The sequence below is a fragment of the Mustela erminea genome, chromosome 21 (genome assembly GCF_009829155.1).
Source record: "Mustela erminea isolate mMusErm1 chromosome 21, mMusErm1.Pri, whole genome shotgun sequence".
Lineage (NCBI taxonomy): Eukaryota > Metazoa > Chordata > Mammalia > Carnivora > Mustelidae > Mustela > Mustela erminea.
In genome coordinates this window covers 6,704,576-6,710,575 of record NC_045634.1, presented here as the reverse complement: position 1 = coordinate 6,710,575, position 6,000 = coordinate 6,704,576, and positions in this window count along the sequence as shown.

Sequence of the window (6,000 nt, the reverse complement as noted above, 5' to 3'; positions counted from 1 at the left end):
TTAAGTTAATAACTGTGCTGGGAGACCAGTGAAAGGCATTCTTGCTGGCTGCTTTCTCGGGAAACGTTTATGGGGCAGGTGGCACTTCAACTACTCTCTGAAGGAGGGAACTCTTTGGAAATAGGCAGAAAGCAGCCAAGCAGGGGGTTCACGGGGACGGAGGCATAGAGAGTGCCGTGGCTCAGCACCATGGCCTTTCAGGTGTGTAGGTGGTGGAGTGTGGTTTCCTTGGCCAGGGAAGTCCGTCCAACATCTCTGTCTTGTGGAAGGGGGCTATTGTTCTTCCGGCTTCTCCCCGGTAGGAATGATGCGCGGTCTCTTGCTAAACCTGCTTAGAACTCCTGCTGTTGGCAATTTCTGCAGGTGATGAGGAGAACCTTAAATAAGAACATTTACCTTCCATGGAGCCTCTTGGGCAAAATTCAGGTGGCGGGACGGCCTCTCTTCTGAGCTGCGGGGAAGCCACCTCTAAGAGGCTAACCTGCTTAGAGCGTGTTACTCTGTTTCAGGGCTGGAAGCACCACGGTCAGAAAGAGGCCTGATCGCCAGGTGGCCCTTCCAGTCACCGTCTGGATGCCAAAGTAGGAAACAAACAAGAGGACTACGCCAGGGCATGTCTAAGGATGACTCAGGGTGCTTTTGGTCCTGTGTCTCAGCCTATCTGGACAGGACAAAGGGGGATCCTAAAATCCCACAAAAAGGTAGGATCACCCAAGAAGTGAGTTAGTTGGCGAGCCAAGAGTCCATCCCAAGCCCTAAAAGATTGGAGCAGAAGTAGGGAGGGCGGGCTCCAGATTTCTTTGGCGTGGTGGTCCCAGGTCTGTGCACAAGATGGAAAGCCGAATGTTGGTTGAGTTACACCGAAGAGCTCATACTTTGTCTTCGTTACTATTTTCTATCTTGATGAAAATTATGTTTGTTCACTTGGTTTTGTACCCTGCCACAAGATAAATAGAACCATGACTCATGTTTCACAACCTGCAGTGTTTTTATGAGCATTCGAGGATTGGGGCATGAGCCCTGTTGCTGTGATTTTTTTCCCATCTGGAAAGACGGGGGAGTGTGTTCATGCTCCCCACCACTGTGGCTCTCCAGTGTCACGTCTGTGCCCTGCTCACTCTCCCACCCACCTCCCAACCCACTTAAGGGCGTAAATCATAGAGACGAAGCACCGCTTTCACATTGGTCCCTGTCCACCCCCTGGGGGCAGGAACTATTAAGAAATAAAACCAGCTGTGCTCAAGAGCCCCCAACGTAAGGAGGAACGGACCCTCTTGCTTTGGCCCCACTAACACGTCCTTTTTCAAACCTCCTTGAAAAGTAAAACCCTGAGATCTGACAAGAGGCCAGATGACCTGAGACATGAACAAAGGCTTCTCAAAAGTGGCATGGGGGGAGTGGAAGAGAAACGTAAGAGCTCAGTGCATAATGTTATGCTTTAAACCACATGCCTTTTTCCAGACTGGGTTATTAAATTAATTCAGAACTTATGCTCACACTTAAAAGATTTCTGTCATATTTTATGAACATGATGATCTCAGAGTAATTTGCACTGGAAATGTGTCATATTAAATCAGGGGCACTAATAAACTTTATTACTGAAACTCCACATGGATCAGACGTGGCAGATAAACCATTCTACTTTCGCACTCATATTCATGCCATTGAAATATGGCTCTTCCTATGGGAAAACATAAATAAGCTTGATAATATTCCCTCTGCCCCACCACAACTGTACCCGTCTGACCCAGAGGTGTCACCTGCCTGTCCTGCCCTCCCACATGGGAGCTTGTTCTAGGAGTAGGACAGATTGACCCAGGCAGAGATATTTCTTTGGGATTTTAAAACACTTTGACTTCCATGACTTTATCATCTTCCATTCACACTGGCATGGCCCTTATGCCTGACTGTGTATAACTGCTAAGAATTGTTTTACAGGGACAAGTATGGTATAAAAAGTACAGAGTGGTGAGTTACGACACCTGAGTTCTTCTGCTTCTGCTACCAGCTGGCTCTGCGATCTGAACACAGATCAGACGAAGGGTATAATAGGGAACGCGTCGGCACAGGGATCGGAGGTTTATTTCTATTTAACAGAGGTTTTCTGAAAGCCTAACATGATCCAGGCCCTGTACGAGGGCACTAGAGATGCAGGAATGAATAGGAATTCAATTAGAATCCCAACAGGATTATTTGAGAAACTAAATTAAATTATCCTAAAATAGGCATGGATTTGTACAATTCCATAGAAATACTTGGTGACTTTTTTTTAAAAAATATCTCTATAAAAAAAATTAATGTCTGAGAAGAGCCAAGTAAATTCAGAAGTGTGGGAGACGACTTGCCTCACCAGATATGAAATACGAAGCCGAGATGTTCCAAATGAGGTGGCATGTGCAAACTTTCACCCAACAAACCCATGGATATGAGAACCAAGGCAGGAAGAAGAGAAGCCCTTGGAAGTCTGTATTAGGAGCCAATGGGCGTCCCATGAGTCCTCGCCAGCCCAAGCAGTCAAGCGTCTAGTTTCCCTATACTCAAGAAAACCGGGATTTTTTTCTCTAAAAAAAGAAAAGTTTCACCAAAGTGGTCTGAATTCAGGAAGATGGGGTCATCAAAGGACAGGGGCTAGGGACAGAGTAAAAATAGGGGAATTAGGTGAAGGTCTACTTCTTATCTGGTGAGACAAAAGACCCTCCACCCTTTGCTGCAGTTTCTACAAGGTAAGCCGTCAAGGACACCCGGACACACACCAACAGAACTCTGAAGCAGGAGACTGGATGACACTTCTCCAGTAGGGAAAAAAAGACCCCCCACATACCAACACGGGAGCGATGTGGTGCAAAGCGTCATGGCAACCTGATCTGCACCCTCCCCAGTGAAGTCCCACCCCCTCCGCACAAACAGCCTCCACTTAAGTGTGAACAGAGCCAAGGATCATCAGAGCCTTAAGGAAATCCTTCTCAAAGAAGATACAATCAAACACAAACATGAGTGAAAGAATCTGGGAAAAAAAAGTAGACCAAACAATAATATCCTCAAGAGAGATGATTTTTCACCCATAAAGCAAAAGTAAAATGCTATTCGAAAGGCCCCGCTTGAAAATAAGAAAGAACTCTTGGAAATTAAAATTGAGAACCAAAATAACATTATTCAAAAGAACTAAAATTAAAAGTTAAGGAAATCTCCTATAAATTAAAACTAAACGACAATAGAGTACAAAAGAGAGATGGAAAACATAGGAATATCTGGATGAAAATCCAAATAATAAGAATTTAATAAATATAGAAGAGAAACATTTATAGGAAAAAAATTATTCGTGGAAAAATTAAATAAAATTTCCCAGAACCAAAGGACATGAGGATACTCTGAGTGACTAGCGTAGTGAATGGGGGAGCGGGGAGATCCACATCAAGGAACACCATTGTGAAATTTCAGAACATCCAAGATACGGAAATAATCCATAAAAATTCCATGGGTCAGGGTGGGAAGTGAAGGGAGCAAGTACATATAAAGAAATGGGAATCAGAATGCATCTGACTTCTCAAAAGAAATGTTAGATGTCAAATGATAGTGGATCAAGACCTTAAAATTACAAGGTAAGCAAAAAACTCAGTTGCACATCCATACACTAACAATGAACAATCCAAATAAGAAACTAAGAAAACAATTTTGTTTACAATAACATTAAAAAGAGTAAAATACTTAGGAATAAATTTAACTGAGGAGGCAAAGGACTTGTATACTGAAAGCTATAGAACATTCTTAAAGAAATTAAAGAAAATATAGGGGCACCTGCTGGCTCACTCAGTAGAGCATGCAACTCTTGATCTCAGGGTTGTACGTTCAAGTCCCATGTTGAGTGTAGAGATTACTTTAAAAAAAATTTTAATTAAAAAAAAAGAAGACACAAAAATATAAAGACATCCCTGTTCATGGACTAGAAGACATAATAAGAGATCAATACTGCTCAAAGTGTTCTACAGATTCAGCACAATCTCTATCAAAACCCCAACAATGTTTTTGCTGAAATGGAAAAATCTATACTAAAATTCATATGGCACCTCAGAGGACCCAAAATAACCAAAACAATTTTGAAAAAGAAGAACAATGTTGGAGGAGGTCTCTCACACATTCTGATTTCGTCACATACTACAAAGCTATGGCAATCAAAACAGGGTGGCACTAACATAAAAGTAGACATACAGACCAATAGAACAGGATGCAGAGCCCAGAAATAAACCCTACCATACACGGTCAATGATTTTTGACAAAGATGCCAAAACCATTCAACAGTCCACCAAACGTTGATGGGAAATCTGGATATCCATATGCAAATTAATGCAGTTAGACCTTATGCCATATACAAAAATTAACTCAGAACAGATCAACAACCTAAACAAAAGGGCTAAATCTATAAAACTCTTAGAAGAAAATATAGAGGGAAATCTTCATGGCATTGGATCTGGCAACATTTCCTTGGCTATGGCACCAAAAACACAAGCAACTAAAGGAAAAATAGATAAATTTAATTCATTCATAATTAAAACTTTTGTGCCTCAATACACACTATCAACAGAGTGAAAAGAGAACTTACAGAAGGGGAGAAAATATTACCAAATCATACATTTGATAAGAGATTGATATTCATAATATATAGAAAGAGCTCCTACAACTCAACACTTGATCTTAGCCAAAAGGCCGAGAAGCGATTCCTACAACTCAACAAACAAACCCAATTCAAAACTGGGCAAAGGACTTGAATAGTCACTTCTCCAAAGAAGATCTACAAATGGTCAATAAGCACATGAAAAGATGCCCAACATCACTAATCAGCAAATCAAACACAATGAGATACTGCTCTACACCCATTTGATGGCTATTATAAAATACAAGTTTTTTAAAAAACAGAAAATAGCAAGTGTTGGCATGGACAGAGGGAAACTGGAACCTCTGTGAGTTGTTGGTGGTTATATAAAATGGTGCACTGCTACAGAAAATGGTATGGCCATTCCTCAAAAAAAATTAAACTCATAATTATATGTGACCCAGCATTTCCACTTCTAGGTATATACCCAAAACAAGTGAAAGCAAGAACTCGAACAGACATTGGAATACTCATGTACCAACCAACCATCAACCAATGAAAGGATAAATGTCATGTAGTATAGCTGTAAAATGGAATAGTTCTATTCAGCAATGAAAAGGAACAAAGCACTGTTACCTGAAACAATATGGGTGAATCTCAAAAAAATCAGGCTAAACGTTATGTGATCCCATTTACATGATATTTCTAATGAGGAAAATCTGTAGAAACAAAGTAGATCAGTGGTTGACTGAGCCTACAGGTGACTGAGGAGGCTGACTTTAGCTGGGCACCAGGAGACTTTGTGTGATGAAAATGTTCTAAAACTGAGCATAGGGATGGTTGTACAACTATATAAGTCTGCTGAACTCATTCAACTCTATGCTTAAAAATGGATAAATTTTATGGTATGTAAATTGTGCCTCCATAACTCTGTTTAAAAAAAAAAAAAGTGTTAGTCATTCTTCCCACCACATAATATATTTCCCAAAGAGCTTTATTCACTTTGTTCTAAAATTCTGAACGTGAGCAGGGAGGGGTTGCCAGGGTGAGGGAGGCAAAATAAAAAAGATCAAATTGTCCCCTCTAGTACCTAATGATACCCAGAAGGAAGAACTACAGGCTTTGAGGGCTGCCATGTCCTGAGGCATCAAGAAGACATATGGCGGAGTCAGAGTTCCTCTTCATTCAATGGGAACTTGAAGGGCAACATCGCCCTTTGAAACTCCCAGGTGCTGTTTCTCAAGCTCCCCTTGGGACATCAAAACACTGGTGCAAAGTGAGGTCAGCCCCAGAGAGAGGGATAGTGCTTCTCCTCACTCTCCCACTGCCCATTAGCAACCTGAAGAAGGAAGAAGAGAAGAGTCTGCACCATAAAGTGATCAGAGGAAAAGAGGGGAGCCGAAGGTGAATGT